General features: G+C 32.9%; 1 long non-coding RNA gene across 1 annotated transcript in view; it reads right to left on the reverse strand.

The window, feature by feature from the left end:
• The window catches only part of LOC116631284, a 308,230-nt gene that overhangs the window by 79,488 nt on the left and 204,037 nt on the right, over positions 1–24,705 (reverse strand). Inside the window, exon 3 of the long non-coding RNA XR_004299159.1 lies at positions 9,764–9,908. This is a non-coding gene — a long non-coding RNA (uncharacterized LOC116631284). The remainder of the gene's footprint in view (positions 1–9,763; positions 9,909–24,705) is intronic.

Here is a 24,705-nt window from a genome sequence, read left to right on the forward strand (position 1 = left end):
TGGAAAGGAAGAGGTATCAGAATAAAACTATTTCAAGACTTTATCATCAGGTGCAAGGACACTGAAGCATACTGACTAAATATTGGCCTTTTTTTGTGAGCAAGGGTAAGTTAATAAAAGAATGCTTTAGATAGCACTAGGCATATAAATTCTCAAAAAAAAAAAAAAACTATTTTAGATCCATATACCCAAAATATTACAATTCGATCTTAGAACCCTGAAAGATATATTAGAAAACAAATATTGGGGGTTTCACTCTCTGCAAAGTCTCTGCAAAGTGTTCTACAGCACATTTAGACGTCATCCAGTTGATTAGAACAGATTACAAGACAAATATTTCCTTCTAAAAATGTGGGTTGATGGAGACATGGCCACAAATAATATTCCTGAAGAAGTTGCAGTAACTGAAATAAGATGCACATAGACTACACTCCCAAAATAAATTCCGTTAAGTTTGTGACAATTTCTTAGGTCATTAATTTGGTAGCTTATGAAGTGTAATGCCTATTTTCTTTTCTGTTGTTTATACACAGATAAGAAACAATGCAGTATAGTAGGGGAACATGTTTTGAAGTGGCACTGTGTTTAAATAGTGGTACATACACTTACCGAAATCAAACAATAAAACCTACAACCTGAATTCTATGAGCCCTTACACATACAAGCACATTTAAATCATGAGCCATACTAATAATACTCAATACTTGGGTTTTAATACATTTGACATTCCTGTAGAAATATTCCTGTACTTATCAATTCCTTAATAGAAAATCTAGAAAGGATAATCAAATTTTGTATATATGTACATATACATATATATATACACATATACATGTATGTGTATATATACGTACATGTATATGAAGATGTATATATTTATATATATATATGAAGAATCTGAAGATTTTTTAATTGCTTATTACTGAAACAAATTGTATGCATATTTACCAATTTTATTAATAAGAAATATATACATGGAAATGCTGAGAGAAAAATACATAAAATATTTTTAGACTGTAATGAGTCATTACAATATTGTATTATAAATATTATGTTAGGGAAAACAGAGAGATGAATAGCTGCATATAATAGAAATACAAACTTAGGCTTGAGACTAATACAAACTGATCTGGCTATTTTCTTCTTCTACACCTCCCTCTTTTGTTTACGGAAATACACATAAACAGATCTTGTTGCCAACAGAATCTGGCAGCCTAATTTTGAAGCATAGAGAAGCTTCCTCACTTTCTTCCCTCAGTCCTCTTGGTGATTTTGTAAGCATCAAACTCCTTTCAATAAATATCTTTCTGCTTGATGGGGTGCCTGGGTGGTGCAGCGGGTTGAGCCTCTGACTCTTGGTTTCTGCTCAGGTCCTGATCTCAGGGTTGAGAGATCTAGCCCCAGGTAAGGCTCCGCGCTGAGTTTGGAGTCTGCCTAAGACTATCTCTGCCCCTCCCCTCCATGGCTGTCTCTCTTGCTCTCTCAAATAAATAAATAAATCTTTAAAAATAAATAAATAAGTGAATGAATGAATGAATGAATAGATAAATAAATAAATACCTTTCGGCTTAAAAAGCCTAGAAAGGTTTCTGGGTTTTTTATACTACACCCTGACTGACACAGAAGCCTTCTTAGAATAAATAAGTGTGTTTGATCAGAACAAGGAAGTTAATCTAGGTATATTTAATTATATTATCATATGGTTAAAATCAAGCAAATTTTTTTCTTATAAAAGTTCAGGTTTGTTCCTATAAAAAGCTAATATTGATAATTAAATTTTTAAGCAATTGTTTTTAAGTTTAGCATTCATTTGTTTGATGGGAAACACATTATAATGCAGCTGATATTCTCTAATGAATGTATCAGTTTCCTACTGCTGCTTAACAAATTACCACAAATGTGGTGTGGCTGCTTAAAACAACAAAAATTTATTAGCTCACATTTTCCCTAGGTAAAGATTCCAGGCCCAGGTTAACTGCTTCCACTAGTCAGGGTATGGCTAGTCTAAAATTGAGGTGTTAATTTGGGTTGCAATCTTACCTGAGGCCCCAGCTCATCTTCCAATCTCATCACTTCTTGATAGAATTCAGTTCATTGTATTGTAGGAGCCTGTTTCCTAGCTGGTTGCCAGCAGGAGATCATTTTTAATCCTAGGGGCCACTTTCCTGCCCCTGTCATGCAGCCATCTCCATAGGCAGTTTACAAAGTGTTTGCATATTCAAGACTAAAAGGAGAATTCCCTCACTTGAAACCTCTCTGAATTCTTTCAACTGCTCACCTGGTTAGACTGGGCTTACTTAAACTAACCCCCCATTTTATTACTTCAAAGTCAGTTGATTAGGGACATGAACTATATCTGTAAAATTCCTTCATGTTTGCTATGTAATGTTAACATTAGAGTGGTATTCTATCATACCCACATGTTCTGCTCATATTCAAGGGGTGGGGATTACACAAGGTAAGTAGTACACCAAAGAGCAAGAATCTTTAGGTCCACCTGAGAATTCTACCCATTACAATGGTGTTTGGGTTATCCAGAAATTAGTAACATTTTATAAACATGATTGCTGAAAATTACTTATTCTTCCCCCAAGTTATAAGTCAATGACTATTTAATGAAATCAATCTTTCCATCTAGAATAATATGTTCAAGGACTCTAATCTACATGCATACAAATAATTTCATGAAAAATGTATATATGGTTTTTAATATTAATTAGAATTGGAGTCATAAAGACTCTAAAGACTGTAAAGTCTTTTTTGCTTTTATTCTGCATAGCCATATTTTGTGGACTAAAGCAGACATTCTCTGCGAGGGATTATAATTGTAGAACAGTAGAAAAGTCGTGATTTTGATGCTACAGCGGAAATAGAGGAGACTTGTTAAAATTTATCATACTGATAAGAAAACTATTTTCCTTTATGGCAAAGAGAGCAAAAACAAATGCTCTTGGAAAAAAGGGAGTGATTTTTTTCTTGTTTTCTTCTCTCTCTCTCTCTCTTTTTTTTTTTTTTTTGGTAGGTGGTTCAGTGAAAAGTTTATTTCACGCCTCCAGCAATATTTGATTTAACCATTAATTTAATTATATGAAAAATGTCCCATGTAATCTTGGAGCTTAATACACTATGGATTATAATCATACATTTTAATGACAAACATTTAAAAAAATAATTAAGTGCCCTCTGATATTTTGAAAGACTAAAGCTGAACTTCCAATAAAAAAGTTCAGCATTATTATATTCAGAATAAGGTTTTATTACTTGATATTTTATCAACATTTTTATTACTTTTTTATTATTATAGAATGACAGCTTAAGGCAAAGCAAAAATTCTTCTTTGAAAATTACATTGGTATATTATTTGTATTGATATATTTCTGTGAATATTGGAGGCTTTCATGTTCTGTGCTCATATTGAAATTTTTCTATTATCTTAACTTTTCAGAGCCAAGAAACCCCAGGGTTCCTCTAGGGCAGAAACAATAGCAACAAAAATGATCTGTTTTTAGAGAAATATATATGAAATTGCTTAGTTAGATAGCCAGCTATATGCTTGCATGGACCTCATGTTTCTGGAATTGTGTTATTCAGACAGAGTTAAGAGATGTGCTATTTCTGGGTGAATATTTGTAAAATACATAAGGCTTTAAATAAGTCATGTCTATCACTTCATATATAGAGATATTAATTTGATTGACATATGCAACTTTTTAGATTAAATATTTATAAGAAGTTCCAATTTTCTAGAGTTACTTAATTATTCCAGGTTTTTCAAGTAGAGCATCAAATATTTATTCAGTATCTATTATATGTTCTCTCATGGTAGCATATTGGAAAGAATATTTTCCACTCTAGAGTCAGACAGACAGGTTCAATGCAGGTTCTCTCATTAGTGAGGTAAACCTAGGCCAATACAGATTTTAAATTCTGTAAGCTTCAGATTTCTCATGTGATGAAATGTAGTTCTGATAATCAACAGGGAAATTAACCTAAAAGTCTTGACGCTATTTTTCATTGTAAATGAGGTAACTACCTAGAACATTCTTCCTTGTTTACTTCACCTCATGTATCTGGCTAACTCCAACTGGTCATAATTCAGCTGCCAGTTTAGAAATCAAGTCTTGTGGAAAAACTCCCATGGTATTGCCTTCCCACCTTCTTTCCACAGATCAAAGTAGTTGCTTCTGCTCTTTGATCCCTATTAATTTTTCCTTTTATCATAACACCTATCACTGTGTCTCTCTTTTCTATCTTTAGCACCTACAAGAGTGCCAGAAGCATTGTATTCGTGCAATAAATGTTTGTTGAAAAAACCCAAACATCAGTAAAAATTGTACTTATATATTTTACTTAGTCCTGATAGTACAACCCAGTGAATTGATTTACATTGCTGTCATAAAGAAGGGGAAACTCAAGTTTAATGAATTTAAGTGATTTTCTGCTTTCCCCTTTTGAATGTCAATCCTATAAGCCCATAGGTTTTGTATATTTGTGCACTGTTAATTTCACTTAGTAAGAAATATGTGTACTTGTTTTTAAAAAATTAATTAACAATAAATAATAATACTTACATAGTGGCCAACACATGTTTACGTATTTATAAACATTAATGTTTTCACAAATTCCCTTTCTCACAAATCTGGGATCTTATTTATTTATTTATTTATTTAATTTTATTTTTTAAAGGATTTATTTATTTATTTTAGAGAGAGAAAGAGAGGGAGAAGGAGCCTGAAGGCTCGATCCCTGGGCCCTGAAATCATGACCTGAGCAAAAATCCAGAGTAGACCACCTTACCAAGTGAACCACCCAGGTGCCCTTATTAGTTAACTAATTAATTAATTAATTCTGTAATTGAACTTGTATTTGTGATGTTAATACTTCGGATTCAAAAGCTCTCTCTATATATGAAAGATAAAAACACGGTGCTTTATTTAACTAGTAAAATAAATAAATTGAATGGTAGTCTCTAGATAATTATAGATATTGATATAGATCTATGTGATACAGAAATTGAAGGGGTTAAACTATAGCTCTACCTTGGAAAGCAGGATCATAAACACACACAAAAAAGAAAGAACATTTTAGGAAGGTGATTTAAATTGCATAAAAGTACAGAGGCTATAAAAATAAAATTGTAAAAATATAAAATAACTACATAAATATAAACAAAAAAATAGCTAAAATATAAAATAATATAACACTAGAATTATACCAACCAATTTTATGTTGTAAAATAGTAAAAAATGATTTAGATAAATCGACAGTGAAGCTAAATAAGCAAAGACCATTTCTGAAGCCCTGTACAGGTAGTGTATGAGATATTATACAATTGTGATTATTTGCACAAGTTCTTACAGTAAAATAATTACCCATATCTGATTCTAAAATCTGATTGCTAATATTCCAAAATTTTATATAAGCTGCTGTTATTTGCAAATTAACTTTCAACTAAACTTAATAAAATTAGTATCATCATCAACACATCTACAGATTTATCAAAGTGACTTTCAGAATGATGGTATTTGTATTTATTTTCATTTTTTGTTTTATAAGTAATCTAAACCTTGCATGTGGGAAACATCTTTAAGTGTAACTCTTGGGAATGATCTTATTCTAGGATTCTCTATGGGAAATAATTGTTAATATACATAACATGAGAATGACCTAGTTTCCAGGAGTTTCTCAAAATTGCAGCTAAATATATATTGGATCTTAGCCTAAAATCCTTGGCAACATTTATTGCTTGCTGCTTACAGATACAGTTGCTTGAATGAATGAAATACTTTTCAGTAGTAATTACCATGAATGGAACAGCAAGTTCCATAAAGAGTTGGACAAAATTTCTATTCTGGTATAGAAAAGATTTTGCACCAAAATCCGAACATTTAAAAATGTACATTATGATTGTGCTGAAATCTTTACATCCAAAATGATCCCTCCATTTCAAATGATTGTTCTGTTTTGTCTTAGCTCGGTTTTTCTCATACAGTGCATAAAGAAAAAATTTTTTTTCATTTGGCTATCTGTTACTTGATATATATTCTAATTTTGTTCTCTTGTCTTGAGTTGGTAAAAAAAAAAAAAATAGCATTGAGGAAAAAACAAGTTTTGCTCTAAACCTTTTGCAAATTACATAAAATTTATTCTAAAATAATGATACTTTAAAAAGGTATGATCTCTATGATACACATTCAAATTTTTTGTCCAGTTATAGGTCATAAATTAGTCAGGAGATAAAGAGTATGAAACTTAACAGATATGAAAACAACAAATTAAATTTTATCCTAATCTTATCTCCTAACACATATTCTAATCTTCTAATATTTTAATAATCTCTTATCTCCTAATAACAAGGTTATGTGGCTATTTTATTGGTTTCATACAAGATATATATTGTACAATTAAATCTTGTACTTTTTAAATTCTGTATTTTCTAAATGATAATTTTTTTGTCAACTATTTTAATGTATTTTTATTTCTCAATTTGGGGAATAAGTCAATATGTCACCAATTTGCCCACTGTAAAATTTTCAATTCATAGAGAAATGCATGCCATGAACAAGAGGAAATTCTACTGCCCTGATTGCCTTGCTTGATCTCAAGGTCACTATTTAGGTCAAAGGTCTAAATATAATTGGCTGCAATTTAGTCAATAGGACTATATTTCATCACACCAAAGATTATTCTGTTGATGTCAAAGATCACTGAACTCTATCCAGAATTAGTCTGATGTAAATCTAGGGGGATACAGTCAAAGAGTTGAGGATAAAGAATAGTTTTCTGAAATAGGTCAAGAATAGTTTCTGAAATAGGTCAAACCTCCGAAATTCCCTAGCTTTAATAGAATAAGCTGTGCACAGCAGAAAGGAAATGACATTTTAAGTATTATTTTTTTAACACTTAGAGCAGTAGTGAATGCTTAGTAAGAAACATCATCAGTTTCTTACTAAGCAGATGATCTCATTAGGTAAAATGACTATTAAGGAGTGTCATTACTAATAAAATGCAGGGTGCTATACACATTCCCGCTTATGAGTTACAAAAATGAAATTCTGCACTATTGTTGTTTTGATGGTTGTGATGGTTTTTACTACAAATGTTGCCAGTCTTGCAACGTCATCTCTTATATGTGAATATCACATAATAAATTCTGAAACAAACTCATCTCCATTATAGGAAAGAAATATTAAAACTTCATTTACTTTTGAAAGGTAAGGAATATTTTATACATAGCAGAATATATGTGACTTAATTAAGAGAGTTTTTGGCACATTTCAAATATGAAGAAGGAAGGTAGCCCAATTGTAGATAGAATTCAGGCCAGAACACTCATTTATGTGCCATACGAACTGACTGCCCATGTACAATGGAGGCCCTCCGATCCCTGATGGTGTGGGATTTGTGTCCTGCAGCTGTGTTCCACAATAAACATTTTTTTTTTTAAACACTTAAATTACTTCTTTGGAAATTTCTGTATCTTTGCTAATTGAAAAACAAATTAAATTTCAAAATGACATCTTTGGATTCTGTTTACTTGGGCCAACAATGAAAATCTGATGGTACAGCTATTGCAAATTGTTGAGAGAATATTTTGAGTGATATCGGTTTAATTCGCTGCTCAGAAGAGTGCTAACAGGTTGTTTTAGAGGGAGGGAGAGAACCGTTTTTAATCCCCCTAAGTGTAAGCTTGCTATCCGTATGTCCAGATGTAGCCTGAAATACATGCCCCAGTTTACAAACTGGATGTCAACTTCCGTGCCAAGACTATTGTTTGGTACAGGGAAGCTCAGACTACGGTGCTGAGCAGCAGCGCCTCAGCCGGACTCCACTAACATGAGTATCAGAGTCTCATTAGGAGTTACTTGCTGCTGAGTGAGGAAATAGGGCCTTGGTCAAATAATAGGGACATACTGAAATAGTGTTTTTCAAATGATTGTGTGTCTCTGAGTGTGTGTGTACTTGAATGCATGTATGTGCATGTTCAAGATTCTTGGTGATAAATGTAAAATGAAATTTCAGAAAAGCTGGTATAGAGAATTTTAGAGAAATAAATTCTTTAATCTCTCTTCCCCATTAAAGCCCCATTGAACTTTATCTTAAAGTTGTATATACATCTCTTGAGGGCAAGTGATCTGATCCCTTTGTGATGCAATTTCCTTAGTTGCAAAATCCGTTACTAATAGTACTTATTCCTAGAGTTGTTAACATAGAATTGACCTGTTAATATCTCTGAAGTGGCTATCTCATAATAAACACTATATAACTCTTCAGGAAAAAAAAAAAAAACCTAAAACAAAAAGAAATTGAATAGATAGCTTTTCTCAGAAGATTTAGAGTCTCTTGTTCATTTCCCAGGTAAATGATCTGAATTATGCCTGATTTAAAATTTTGGTAGACTTTTTTAAACCATATTTTTAATTAGGCCAGAAATAAAAGAGTTCAACTACCAATACTAACACTTCACAATATTAGAAAAAAAGAAAAACAAAAACAAAAATTCATAGCCATTGATCAGAAGATGACTCTGACTCCCGCGTTGGTAAAATACAAGGTCATCATGAAAATGTACATTCTATAAGTAAAACAGGATAACTTGATCCTCAGGAATATTTTACTCAGGCAGTGATGGTAATAATAAAGTCTCATTCTATAGTATCCTAGCTTCATGTAAAAGTATAAATAATATTTAAACATATCTTTTATTCCCCTGTGGGAATGTATTATCATAACCCTTTGCCAGGAGGTAATTTAGTTATATTTAAAGTTTGAATGAAATCTTAAGAACTAAAGGAGATATAATTTAACCCTAATTCAGATGAATTATAAAAATAAAAAAGTCATTGAAACTCATGTGAACTAAAAGCTAAAGAATTTCACATTGTCCAAATTAGGTCATCTCTCAAGAAACCTACACTTCAAGAAACTAATGATTATTAGTGACATTTTAAAAAGTTGAATGTTGGAAAGCAATGCTTTAAAATGAAAAATATATTTATAAATTTATATTCAGTTCTGTTCAATTTTTAAAAATCTTTTTAAAATTATCTTTGAGTCCAAAATTAAGACACATCTGCTAAATTAGTGTACAGAATTAACCAGAATATAAATGAAGCAATTTCTAAGTTTAAATTAATCACAATGATGATTTGGGCTGAAGTTTTATTGCTTTTCACTTAAAATTAATTTGTAATGTATTTCTAATCCATACCACATTTTTTTTCCAAATGCATGTAATTAAGGGATAAAATACAAACAGAAAAATTCCAAAATGTAAAAACAAACAAACAAAAATCTAAAAAAAAAAAAAAGAACAAAAACCTTAGTTTCCAAAATAACAAGGCATGAGTTATCTACTGACTGAAGTGGTTTCACTTATTGGGAACTACTTTTGCCTATCTCATGTGAACATCCAGGTGACAATGACATTTAAATGAGAGTCCATGTGCATTCATTACTGTATATGAATGGAAAGGTTATATTTGGTAAAACAAACCTCTTTGCAGTCTTAGTAACTGAGGAACAATTTACACATCAAAGAGTGAGCTACCCAAACAGATTAGAGCTTTTCAATAAACCCTTATTAAAGAAGATGTGATCTAATCCTCCAAACCAATGTGGACTATAGTCTGATCTTGAAAATAATCAAAATCTGTCTATAAGGATAAAGTAATTTTATCATAATTTTTTAAAACATTAAGAGTGGGATTTAGATGGGAATGCATATGAGTGGGAATATGTGTAATGATCTATTCTCACGTACCTGAAGAAAACCAAGGGCTGCTCACTTGGCATTTATCGAACCCTCCCATGGAAAAGATGACTTGATGCTCAGAATGAAAAGTTCTTCCCTGGCTCCCTTTTCACTTCCTCTGTGACAGCCAGATATCTAAGATCTCCCAGCCATGCTGCAAAGAAGAAGGAATGAACAAAACAAACCAAGATCAGAGCTCATTCCCTGGTGAAGTACAGATTAGCTAAATTTCTTCCCTTCTCAACACTTGAATGCAGACAAGAAGAGGAAAAAAGGATAGTTGCTGTGTTATTTGGGGTAAGAATGCAGAAGAGCCAAACTAGCCCTTTCCAACCTAACCGTGAATTCCTATTCATCAGTGAAACTTTATGGGCCAGAATTTGTGAACGTGTAATCTTTGTCTTGTACTTTCTTCCTATCCAGTTACCTCACACAAGGAAAGGGACGTTATAATCTCAATGGAGATGCTATCAGCATATGTAATTGAGATGAAGTAAAGCAGAATAAAAAGAACTTATATGAAGCTATAGGTTCAAGTACCCATTGAACTCAAAAGTTACTCAACCTTTCCAAGTTTCCATTTCTTCTTCTGAAAATAAAGATAATGACATCTTCCCTACTTGCCTCATAGCATTTTGGGAAAAATAAAAAGAAATGGTACAGATGAAAGTATTTGACAGAAAGTACAAGAGCATACACATGTCTTATGGCCCATTTCTTTTTCTAACAGTGAGAGTTCTACTGACAGGTGACATAAACAACTCAAGTGAATATATACAAAGTGAGTTTTATTTAGAAGAAGCTGTAGAACATGAGATTGAAGAGCAAGTCTGGATTTGAACCCTGATTGAGGCACATTTTATTGCATGATTTTCGACAAATTAATATCCTGGAGTCTCAATTTCTTCATTAGTAAAAAGCAGTTGATATGACAATTAAATAGATATCTAAAATGCTTGTCATTAAATTATAACTATCACGAGTATCCCTTCATTCAACTCTGCTGGTACATATCACATTGCCTATTACACAGATGAAAAATTTGAGACCTTGAAATGTTAGATATCTTATCCAAGGGCAAAGAATTAATAAGTGTTCAAATAGAGATGAAAACCAGAATCATTTACATCAAAATCCAGGCTCTTTTCTTTTAAAATGCTTTTTTATTCAAAGCCCTCTAAATTCTAACACAATAGCCTCATTATAAGGAAATTCTCACAACTTCTAAAGAATTTAATAGCAGATAGCGTGCTTAAAGAAGTTAAGATTGGAATACAAAAATCTGGTATTGATTTCTTTACAACTACTTCACCTGAATTCTTGTGATATAAAGAGAAATCTGGAAAGTAACCATAAATAAACTTTGAAATTTTTTGATTGTTCTGGTTTTCATTAAAAAGAAAATTCAATAAAACATTCTTTAAGTAAAACAAAGTTACTGAAAAGCATGTGGTTTCAAGAATATATTTTACTGATAGTGTATGCTGGTGCATGTGCGTGTGTGTGTGTGTGTGTGTGTGTGTGTGTGTTTGAAGGTGACAAGATACTCTGAATTATTTTTGTGTGTGAGTGTGGCTATGATAGATATCATAAAGCAAAATGGGTGTTCTACACTATGCAAATTTAAACATCCCTTATTTGGTGGCCCCGGTTTTTCTCCCAGCAGCATTTTTGTGAGACTTAGCATACTTTTCAAACTAAGTTTTTATACATAAAGTGCTAGTGACTCACCCAGGGGGTTAGGGAACAGGTAAAGGTAGTGAGAATTTCCCAGGAGTAGGATTGCCAGATTTAGCAATAAATATAAATAAATAATAAATACAGGTTGAGTATACTATATATGTACATACATATATAGATTGAGTAAATTCAAATTTCAGATGAGAAACAAGTAATTGTTTTACTATAAGTATCCCCCAGGGCGCCTGGGTGGCTCAGATGGTTAAGCATCTGCCTTCGGCTCAGGTCATGATCCCGGGGTCCTGGGATCAAGTCCCCCATCGAGCTCCCTGCTAGGCGGGGAGCCTGCTTCTCCCTCTGCCTCTGCCTCTCTCTCTCTCTCTCTCTGACTCTCATGAATAAATAAATAAAACATTTAAAAAAAATATAAGTATTCCCCAAATATTATGTGGGATATACTTATATTAGAAATCATATTTATTTTTTCTGAAACTTAAATTTAAATGAGTGTATACATTTTCTATGCTGCATAATAAATTATTACACATTTAACATCTTAAAAAATTACCCACTTATTATCCTACAATTTATGTTGGTTACATGTCAGAGTACTTCTGACCTATGGCTGAGTTCTTTGCTCAGAGTCACATAGCTTGAAATCAAGGGGTCGGCTGGGCTGTATGCTCATCTAGAAGCTCAATTAGAGAAGGATCCACTTCTGAATTCCTGGAGGTTACTAAATACGTAAATTTCTTTTGATTGTATGATTTGTGATAGCTTGCTTCTTCAAAATCAGAAACGGAGATAAAGTCTCTATTGCTTTGATTCATTGCCTTCAGAGAAGAACTCATTCCTTTTTTAAAAGGCTCAGATGAGGGGCGCGTGGGTAGCTCAGTCAGTTTAGCATCCAACTCTTAATTTCAGTTCAGGTCATGATCTTAGCGTCCTGAGATCCAGCCCCCTGTGTCAAGGCTCCGCATTCAGCAGGGAGTCTGCTTAAGATTCTCTCTCCCTCTGCCCCCCTGCTCCCTCCCCCTGAAATAAATAAATTTAAAACAAACAAACAAACAAACAAACATGGCTTGGATGATTTGATCAGGCCTACCTACCATAATCTCTCTTTTGATTAATTCAATGTCAACTGATTAGGGATCTCAATCACATTGGAAAAATCTCTTTACCTTTGTTGTATAATCTAACAGAATATCCCATAACCTTTACCATATCCTACTGGGTAGAAACAGGTCACAGGTTCTGCCCACATTCAAGGTGAGGAGATTACACAAAAGTGTGTCTCATTTGAGGTCAACCTAAGGGTGTCTACTATACTGAACATTCTATAATTTATTTAGCAACCCTATCCAGAGAACATATGGTTTGATAATACATGATCAATCATACTTAGAGATGGTAAATATAGACAAATTATTTTTTAAGTGGTATGTACAGAAGATAACACAAGAATCAAGGATTTATGGGAATAATATGGTTTAGAGCTTTCTACCACCCACCTCTATGCTGCTGGTATTTCCATGATTTATCAAATTATACCCAACTCAACAAAAATTGCTAAAAATTAGCATCACATCTCTTGTGAGAGATTATACAATAGTTTTAGAATTACTGTAACACAATCATCATCATTTGCTTATTAATTCTATAATCATCGATTGAGTTCCCACCATAAGGAATAATTGCTTTGTTCCAGCAGTATAAAGATGAGCAACATCCCACTCATCCCCTAAAATAAACTGTGGTCTAGAAAACCAGAGACACATACATTCAGATAAGTGAGAATTCCAAATTATAAAACAGAAAACAATTGACTAAAGCCTATTTCACTTAAATTTTAGTTCTTAAAAAATTCATGAAAAGTTCTGCAAATAAATTTTAGCCATATCAAGATGTCGCATTTCATATCCATTCCTTAGAGATACATAACACACATTAACATAGAAGTCTTTGAGACATCTTATATAAAGTGCTTAAATTTGTATAATCTGGTTTTTCACAATAATTGATATATTACAGTCATCCTGCACCTATATTTGGATTCACCATCTAAACATTTGCTTAAGCACCAAATCTTGGAGTTTTTCTAAAATTTTGTTTTTCCCTCTGCCCCAGTTCCCATTACTTAGTAAGCCCTGTCCATTCTGCTTTCTAAATGTGTCAATGGATCAAGGATGTCTCCTTGGCCATTACAGCAGCCCTGGGAGAGAAACTTCTTGGAGACAGATCTCAGCAAAGGTCAATTCTGGGAAGTTATTAAAAAATGTTTTCAGGGACAGAGATGTCTCTGAATCTATGTGTGGATCTCAGTGAAAGAAAAAGAGAGGAGTAACTTTTTTTTCTCCCTTCTTTCATTTTACTCTCTGTAAATTTGATAGCTGTTATGAAATGTCTCATAGCAGTACACCTGGATGGAAAATGAATGGATTTCATTTGCATATTTCAACAATTAAAAGCACTAAATCTCACTAATTGTGCATAATTACAATTTAGTGATTATACTAAGCAAACTATAATTTACAATTTAAGTGATTACTCTGTAATTCATTACCAAGCTATGTGACTCAGCGAAAGATAATAACATTTTTGGAGGGCTATCTTTCAAAAGATTCCATGTCAATGTTTTTCTATGAGTTTGGTTGAAAATAAACTTCTTAGTTGCAATGCAGTCCATGGAGAATATCTGTAAACTCATTGTTAGTCACCAGCTATGACCATGCTTGCAGGACCTGTCATTGTGCAGGGTTTTGCCTCCACCCCAAGGACTACATGACATTTTTGCACAAATGGAGCTTTCCCTATTCAGTAACTTACATGCTACTATACTTTCATGTTTTTTTTTTCCTCTTTCCCTGCTGTCATTGCTCAGCCATCAGCAATGTTTCACAGTGCTTCAACTTGCCAAATAAGGGGGTTTTGTGATGTTTTCTCTGCCTGACTTGTTTGTGATCACCCTGCTTCAAATCATCAGTCAGTATGTGGTTTGGCTGCTTGTCATTCACCCAATCTTGCAGACAAGCCCCATAAAGCTGAATTGTAATGAGTGTGACTCCATCGCACTGGGTTCACAGTGTATCACAACTGAGGAATTGTTTGAGAATTTGATTTTAAATAGAAAGTATGAGCTGAAAGCCGCAGGACAATATGCTATCTGTTAGTGTGCCAAAGATGCGCTCATTTGTTTTCATTAACTTCTCTAGATCATCTCTGTGTACATCATTTGATTGGTATTTTGCTCAACTAATACACTTCCATAATTAATTTTGACTGAGAATGTTCAGCTCCCTATGTTGACTAGTATTGGGTCTTCCTGATAGTGGGTAATACACGACCTAGAATGTCTTCAAGGCAGACAGTTAACCTAAAGCATTCCTAAAATTGTGCATTTACTATTGCATATCACTGCACAATTCTTGAGGAAATGCCTTAAGGAGTTTGGCAAGAGCACAGGCTGTTAAGGGAAAAGAAGTTTATAAAGACTGAAAACATTATAAACCAGTCAAGGAAAAGCAGGTGGCCCAGTCATTAGTGGTGACTAAGTTTGAAATTGATTATGTGGTAACTTGAGAAAAAACAGACTTATGTTTGGGAAGGTAAATGAGGGCAGATTGTCAAGGTCTGATTCCACAGGCATAGCTGGATCTCTCACTGCTTATTCCCAAATGATAAATAACATGTGTTTATTCCCAAACAATAAATAACATGATGACATTAACTGTCTAGATCCATCTGGTCTGACATTATTGGTATCTAATGTTGTCAAAACACTCTGTATTTTTGTAGTCCTATTGTAAAGTCTTTTTTTTTTCTTTAATTTTATAAAAACATGTTTTCTACTTTGTATGACTGGTAAAATAATAAATACTTATCTTGAAAAAAAGGAATAATAAAAAGTGCAAATATATAGAAAATAAATTACTCAAAATTTCCTTCACACAAGGACAATCATTATTTATATTTTGGCATTTTATTCCAGACTCTTTATTACTATTTATTTATGTGATTAAAATAGAAAAGAAGCCATTGCTATTATTATTATTGGCAGAAAGACCATGTCATCATTTTCCTGTGAGCCTTCCCAAATATACTGTTAGAGCTGTATGCCACTCTTTTTCGAGAAAGCATCTCATTGTCTATAATTAGCTCAAAAAACAAAAAAGAAAAAAATGAAAAGATCTAGCAGCACTTGAAGGTTAGATTCATGTTGTCCTCTTAAAGCAACATTTTGGAAACAAAATCAGTAACTAAACTAGTGGTACTTGGTGTTAATTCTCTACTGCATTGTTTTTCTCCCTTTCTTGTCATAATTTAATCTTTTCTTAAGGACTACCTATATCACTAAGCATCAAAATTATCATTCAGGGGCACCTGGGTGGCTCAGTTGGTTAAGCGACTGCCTTCGGCTCAGGTCATGATCCTGGAGTCCCGGGATCGAGTCCCGCATCGGGCTCCCTGCTCGGCGGGGAGTCTGCTTCTCCCTCTGACCCTCCCCCCTCTCATGTGCTGTCTCTCTCATTCTCTCTCTCTCAAATAAATAAATAAAATCTTTAAAAAAAAAAAAAAAAAATTATCATTCAGGAAATGTACCTTGCTATTGTCTCAAGACCCCGAAGAAGTATACGTCATCAGAATGGTTCATTCCAATTTCCTAGTTGAAAGTAAGTTGACCTCGATATTTCAAATGGATGTTTGATTTATTTATTTATTTTTAAAGATTTTATTTATTTATTTGTTAGGGAGAGAGAGAGATAGCACAAGTTGGGGGGAGGCGGCAAGCAGAGGGAGAAGCAGGCTCCCGGCTGAACAAGGAGCCCCATGTAGGACCCTGAGATCATTACCTGAGCTGAAGGCAGACACTTAACCGACTGAGCCACCCAGGTGTCCCCAAATGGAAGTTTTAATAAAAGACAAAGAAATCAACATGAGATATTCATTACAGACAAAATAAATAATTTAAAGTCTAAAAGTGACCCATCGTCCAGAGATATCATATTATTTGGTGTATCTGAAGGTAGAATGTTGGTATTCAGGTCATGATGGAACCAAACATTGACCACTGCGATCAGGGTTGGGTTAATTGCTTTATTTCTTCTTCGGTGTGGTGGGACTCACACAACGTGTAACTGCTATGGAATGACTCTGCTGTTCTGGTTTCTGTTCTTTTTGATGTAACATATTTCCTTTTTCACAATGTTTTTCTCCAGACATGGTTACAACGGCATTATTCTGTGAGTTCTCTATATTAGTTTTATTCTTAAAAGGTGTTCTGGAAATGCCAGAATATCATGATATTAACTAGGGTTACAGGAACAAAGAATTTAATGAACAAATACATTAAAAAAAAAAAAAAAGAAATCATATTCGGCAAAGTTACACAGATTTCTTTAACTTGGGACTTCTAAGAGACTTTAATGTGCTAACACGCTTTCTGAATTTCTATGATAATATGCAGGATTTCCCAGATGTATTTGCCCATGGATGTCTTATTGGAGGCATCTTGCAGAATATTTTTTATTTGGAATGTTTTCATAAAATCCTGCCTTAAGTAATTAACTAGATCCTCTGGGTCTCCTCCTTAAACTAGGCAATGATTATAATTTTCATTGGAAGATACAGGATCAGCTTAAAAGCAGCTCCTTCTGGGTATTAAGAGTTGGACTCAGAATTCTGTTTTTTTGTTTCTCTGTTTGAGCAGAGTGTTTCCAGTAAGTTTCTGCTTTGGCCTACAAGTCTAATACCAGGTAGGGTTGCTATAATCCTATTCAGTGTTTGAGTTTCAAACACACGACTTTCAACCATAGAAGCAAGCCCCTCTGAGAGAGAGTGTTTGTCCATGTCTAGGATAACTTCTTATCGATTTTTATTTACTTTCGTTAGTCAATTAAAAGGTTTGGGTAAGTTCACTGTATTCGCATGTGGTAAGCTATGATGTGGTAACAAACAATCCTACTCTTACTCAATTAAACCACAGAAGTCTGTTTCCTGCTTATGTGTATCTAACCATGAACTCTGCAACATTTAAGAGCTATTTAATCCACGTGGCACATCAGTGATTCCATACTGTTCTACCATGCCACTCTGAGGCCTCAATGTGGGTTACTGAAGGGGAAGAGAAAGCATGAGGAATGTAGTGGGTATTTACACTGCCTCTTCTGATACCATTCTTCAAGTCTCCTGAGGGAAAACAGAGAACGTGTAAGTTTAATGTAAATCCATGCACTTGCTAATCTTGTCCTCTTCTATATTCTTTTTTGATTGGTGCTCAGTCAGAGTCTGTGGATTCCTTCCTCTACAAGATCTTAAAAATAATGCATTTCTGCTGGTAACACTTATTAGGATCTGTCCTAAACTATTTTCTCACATTTGCAGGGCTTTATTTTTCATTTGATTGTTTGTTGTGTCCAATTCCTATTTTGTGAAATATGCACAATCCATTTTATAATGTACTGCTCTACTTATTAAGGATACAGAAAGGGCTTCATTAGGAAAGGAGCATCTACTCTACTTTCAGTTTCCAGCAGGAAAACCAGTCACATTTAGAAGTAAATACAAACAAATCTACTAAACCATCAGGCAGTGTGACCATATTCTATTATGTATGCTGCTTTTGTCAACAAACAGGCCAAGTTTGCCATAAAATTATGTAGGAAAAGAATATGGCCTTTGGTTCTCCTTCCTCTGCATACATTTTTTTCACTCTTGATTCTTACAGTTTTCTACCCTTTCACTTTTATTAAATTTCCTCATGATGTGTATTAGAAGCCAAATGCAAGGCAATACTTAGAGCATTCGCACAAGAGTTACCACTGCTCCAATAAAGTAAAATATTGAGTGATTATAAATCTAAGAACAGAGAATATAGTTCCTGTTTGTTCCACAGCTGATACACGTCAGTTTAATATCAGTTCTAATTTATGTATCAGTTCTAATATATTTGCTATTGTGTGATTATGAGAGACTCATAATCTCTCATTATAAGTATCTTTTCTTAAAGAAATTGGATCTGATTATCTCAAAATTCTCCTCAGCTAAAAAAATTCTCAGCTGTCCTCATGCTTTATCATTTCTAATAGTTTTTTTTTTTTTTTTTTTACTTACTAAAGTAGAAACTCTGTTTTCTATTAGGTTTTTCTCATTTAATTGAAACTCTAACATTTTCTGACTAACAATATAGTTTAATAAGAAATGATGTAATGGCACAATATATTAAGATGGATAAAAGCTTCTGAATTTAGAAACCTGGTTCAAATTCCATGTCAACTCCTTGCTAGTGGTGTGTCATCTGACCAAGTATTTAACTTCTTAGCCTCAATTTCCCCATCTGAAAAATGGCAATAATTTTAGTAACTTCTTAAAAGGTAGATTAAACATGCAGATGCTCTGCACAATAGTAGGTGTGTAATGTGCTTGTAGCCTACTACTAATAATACTAATTTTCTTTTTTAAAATGATGCACAGAGGCATGCAAAGTTGGCAGTTTGTACAGTAGATTTTTGGAGCCTTTAGGGAGCCTGTGATAATATGTCATACATGCAATGTGACCTATGGTTAGGACTTGCTTTTCCTTATAGGTGTGGCTCACAGAGTGGACAAACAAAGGTAGCCATGGAAACTGTGGTAAAAATATTAGGTGGCTGCACATCAGAGAAAAGCCAGATTTTTCTATGGCTCTGATGCTGTAATAGCAAGCTCCTTTTAATGAGGCATTCTTAGTTTGAGAAAATATATATATAATCATGGCAAGTATGAGATAAATACCTTGTAATATAAAAAGGATATGTAGATTGTACACTCACCAAAGAGAATCAAGGTCATAGAGAAAATATTCCCAATTAGTAACATATGGTACTTTTTATTCAACAGAAATTATTATATTCAAATTTTGATTATCCTTAATATTAGGGAGCAGAAAAAACTGTTGAGAATGCAGAGCTTTCTTATAATAATTTTTAACATCCGATAGCCAGGGGTCTGCACAGATATATTGTAGGTGCTACAATGTCATATCCAACTATGCACCTAAAAATTAAACTAATTATAAATATTTTTACTTTAACTTCACAACTGAATCTTCCTGAGATTGTAATAGCTGTCTGAGTGAAAAAGAAAAAAAAATGATATCAGAAATATATGTAAATCAATGAGTAAAGCAAATATAAGCAATTTTCTAATTGTAAGTTTTTTTCACTACTTTTGATATCCTAGTTTTAATCTTTAAGAGGGTGTATTTATTGATATATATGTATATATCAATATATAACTAAACATATATCACCATTAAGTTACTTTTTATCATAGTGTATATTTGATTCTGCACAAGAATATATGTACTATACCATTCCAAAGACATTAAGAATTTTTTTTAATGTTGATATTTATTGTTTATGGTTTCAAATGCACACTGAAAGACTCTGGATATCGTCAGTTTATTTTAATAAATAAACTACCCTTAGATGGCTAAAATAAAGGATTAATATTTCTGAAAACTCATAAGAACATGTACTTTATATGTTTGCCATCAAAATTTCCAAAGCACCACCCACCCTGAGCCTTCTACTTTGTCTTTCCTTCTTGTGGCTTCATGACAAAACGGGAAAAAATGAAAGAAGGAAAGAAGAGGAAGGGTGGCTGCTTCTTTGCTTCCCTCAGCCTTTCTTACCACTTAGCTGGCATTTTTTCTATTTTTCAAAGGCAGTTCTGAAGTTACAGAAAAGTGAAAAAAATATATAATATTGTGGAAGCCTCATACTCTGTCTCCAGGTTTGAATCTCTGGTTTATCATCTCTGAATCTTTTAATGTAATTATTTACAGTAAATATGAAACGCCATATTTTTATTTTATGTTTTTGTTGAAGTAACAGTAAAACCTTAATATATCATGTGATATATATTTGCATCTGAATTTCATATTGTTCAAATCATGTTCTGCTACAAATCCCCAAATTTCATTATTTCCCACAGTTACTAATGATCAATGACAAGAGCTATCCCATTCTAGGCCACGGGCTACACACACCTCCAGATTTGCTCAGGATGGGGTCGGGGAGAATTTAAATGTTCTCTGCTTTCAATAGTCTCTTCTTTGTGGACTTTTCCATCTATAATGCACACTTCTTACACTGCAACTTTGTGCTGCTTTTAGCTAATTGCTTCATCTAATAGAGCTAATAAAGCATTTTCTATAGTTTTTAAATTTTAATTTAATATTTTTAAGTATTTATGGAATAACTCCTTTATTGGCTTACTAAGTACAGTTGCTCCAATTGCAGTCTCTTGTTCTTTCTTGTTTCAAAATTTTCAAAAACAATTATACAAATGTGAACCTACATATCACTAGTTTATTACACTATCTTTATGGTAGGATTAACCTAGATAGAAGAGTAAAGCTACATCAGCAGATATCTGCCAGTTTGGCAAAGCAGTAAGTAGAGTAGGTGAATTTAATTTTTAAAAATCTAAAGCACCTTTGCAAATTAGAATTTTAAAGGACTACTATGTTTACTATAATGTCCATATCTCACTTACTTAATTTGAAAATTGTTTGAATTGCATTACTTGAAACAAAAAAAATACTGGTTATTCTTAAAGGAATGCGTGTCTATGTCTACAAATTTCCTAAATTTTCACTTCATACACATCCATCAATATTTTCATCAATAAAGGTTTATATCCTTTTAAAAAACCTCAGTTATGTTTTTTTAACTTTTAAAATTTTTTATCTGTGTATTTGACAATTACAAAAATACTTTAATCTCAAAAAACACCTTCCATCAAAAGGAATAAAAATCACCTAACATTCTTTGAATTCTGTGGCACTTTGGATGGAAAAATATCCAGAATTTCAAAATCTAAAACTATAGACAGAAAAGTCATTCCATAGTATTTTTGAACTGCTATGTTGTAGTCTACTTATTGTTACTATTGGCTCAAAGAAGTTCATTTCCAATCACCTCCCACAAGTTGTTTTTTTTTCCTTTCCTTTTCTTTTTTTTTCTATTGAGGGCCTCAATTGACTGACACATTAAATTATGCATGATCAACTGAAAAAGATCAGTTCAAATTTTGGCACTCAGTCACCATCTGTGCTTTGTACATTGACATCACTTTCATGTTTGCTTTTTAAATGGTATGACGGTTAGGCTTTACATAACATTTGTTGTTCCGCAAAATTAATTTTAGTGATGGTCATATTTTGAGAATATAAAGCTCCATTCAGGAAACTGTGAAGAATTTTGAAAATACAAACCACCATGAGTGTGATGACTTAATTTCTAACATTTCTCATGGCAATCAATCCAGGTATATAGTCAGCCAAAATTTTTTCAATAGTGTATGATATTGGGACCTAATTTCTATTGCAGTGCGACATCCTTCAAAAAAGCCATCAGCAGGATCTTCCTCGTTATAAATGTGCATAGCTTCAAACTTTAAAGCAAAGAAAAAATAAAAACAATTATCCAAATAATCCATTTATTAACAATTATTATCACTTTGTTAAGCTTAAAGAGACATAACATTATATACAAACTCTCATAAATGAAAGATATATTGAACAATGAAGTCAAATATAGTAAATATAGTGCATTAGAAGATAATCTTTAAGATTATCAGTAAAGTATTTGTGTACATGCACCGGAATAGGAAGTAAATGATTTTATTATTGTTGTGTACCCTGAGATATGGCATGGACCTCAATCTTGGGCACACATATTTTACTCTAACCTACGCCCCAAGTATTTTCCCAAAATTTAAATTTAATTTCTATAATCTTTGTCTAATGGCCCCCATTTCTATAAAATGGAGTGAAATTCTGTGACTCATTCTTGTCTACTCCTATTACCTATCTTATTTGGGTATTCAAAGGAATGATTTGCCTTTTGTTTTTCAACTACAACTGTATAAGGCAATCCTTTCATATCAAATAAAAACAACAACAACAACAACATTGTGGCTTATGTAAACTGTCATACTTCCCACAAAGGGCTTTCTATAGTCCAAAGATAACTTCTAGAAATTTTTGGAAATTATTTTCTAATCTTACTCATTTCAAAGTTTTCTCCCTTAATGTTTGCTTTATTACACTCAGGAAAAATATGACCAAAAGTTCTTATTTGCAAAAAAGTTTCTACTGTTAAAATGTTCCCAGAAAAAAAGGAGAAGCACAAAGTCCCAAGGAAGAAAAATGAGCTCCTTTTCTTGGCAATCAAATGACTATTTGGAACCAAGGATTAAATGAAGTAAAATTTTAGTTACACCTCCTCTTCTTTTTCTAAAAGTAAACAGACACTGAACTATTTTTAAGGTGTTACAAAATCAAAGGTTATAAAAGTGTTACTTTTCCAACTTGACATTTCTTACTGATCGTAACTCTAAAAAAAATAAAGTTCTATATTTCAAATTTACTATACCACTGTTAGGATTATATGATTTAAAGTAAAGAGGAAGAGAAAAAAAACTAATCATCTGAAAGCCAGGTACTTTTCTCTGATATTCTTTCTTATGTTCCTTTTAAAAACATTGTACTGTATTTAATATTTTCTTTTTATCCAGGTGTACACTATGCTAACTTTCTAATACCCAGTTTTTTTTTCCACCGGATACCTTTGCTCTGTTTCCCTTAAAACTTTGGTATTTACTCAGGATTCTGCCTTTGATCAACATGTTTTCTTACTCACTGAGAGATTTAATCTAGGCATATGTTTCTCTAAAACAACTACCTATAGAATGTCAAAAATATATTTCTAATATGGATCTTTTACAGACATATTTAGACAACTACATCTCCATCTAGATATTTTCCCATGTATAGTGATTACAGATACTATTTGTATAAAATGTTACATGTTGGGGACTAGGACAGCTTCAAAACATAATACTGTGCATTTACCCTACCACACATTGAGGTAGCTGTTGGAATTTGTCTTTGGCAGATAATAATATTATTGAACATTAATCAATGTTTCCCATAGACCTGGTGCTATTCTAAACACCACCTTTCTTATAATGTATCATTTAATCCTCACAATCAATGAATCAGTAGATAACATCATTGTCCCATTTTACATTGGAAATTTAGCTCAGAGAAATTTAGTAATTTGCCAAAAGTGACACAGTGAAAGGCTTGCTGCTTTTGTTAATTAATCTGATAGTTGTTTTATTACAAACCCTGTACTTTACACCTACACTATACTGACCAGCACAGGCCCTCAATTCGATCTCATAAAAATATATATTCATGTTTTCCTCACTACCATCTTGTTATCCTATATTTTAAATTTTTTATTCCTAATACCATGAAAATATGTCTAACATTAAACATGGAGTGCATCTATCTTTTATGTAGCATTTAATTTTTGATATATTCTTCCAGTATTCTCCTTATAGTTCTCACACTTGTTGCTTTCTTTGAATCAGCACTGTTACTGCTTAAATCCATCTTTTCACTCTAGGACTAAAGCAATAATCTCTTCTATATTGTCTTGTTGAGATTATTAGAAACCCCTTCTAACCTGCCCTATACTCTCTGAATCAAAACACTTAAAAAATCTTACAGAAGCATATCACCAAAGTGTTTTAACATTTTAGTAACTTTTCATCTCACATAATTTTATAGGACAATATGACTTTCTCCTTCCCATAATTTTAAACACAGAGCCTATTATTAACCCTTCTGCTTGTCATAACAAATTATATAGACTTAATTAAATGAAATATCCCATTCCATGACTCCAGGCTTTTGTATGTGCTGGTGTCCCCTCAAACTGGAATGAACTTTTTTTTTTTTTAAGATTTTATTTATTTACTTGAGAGAGAGAGAGCATGAGTGCGGGGAGAAGCAGAAGGAGAGGGACTAGCAGACTCCGTGCTCAGCGACTTGAGGTTCCATCCCATGATCCTGAGATCATTTACCTGAGCCAAAATCAAGAGTTGGACACCCAATTGACTGAGCCACCCAGGGATCCCTGGAATGAACTTCTATATCTAAGGTGTGTCTATTAATCTCTTTGTTCTGCCATCCTTGATCATAATTCCATTTATAATTGATCGTTTTCACCTTTGTTTATCATTGTATCTTTATGCCAAGCATTGTTTGGTGCTATATTTTTATATGGGTGTGTGTATATGTGTATATATATATATATATATATATATATATATATATATATGTTTCAATTATAGTACCTAAGATAATCTATCACAATAATTATTTAATATAGTTCCCATTTGAATATGAACTACATTTGTGAAGAGAATCATAG

This window comes from Phoca vitulina, unplaced genomic scaffold, assembly GCF_004348235.1.
Source record: "Phoca vitulina isolate PV1807 unplaced genomic scaffold, GSC_HSeal_1.0 scaffold5, whole genome shotgun sequence".
NCBI classification, from domain to species: Eukaryota; Metazoa; Chordata; class Mammalia; order Carnivora; family Phocidae; genus Phoca; species Phoca vitulina.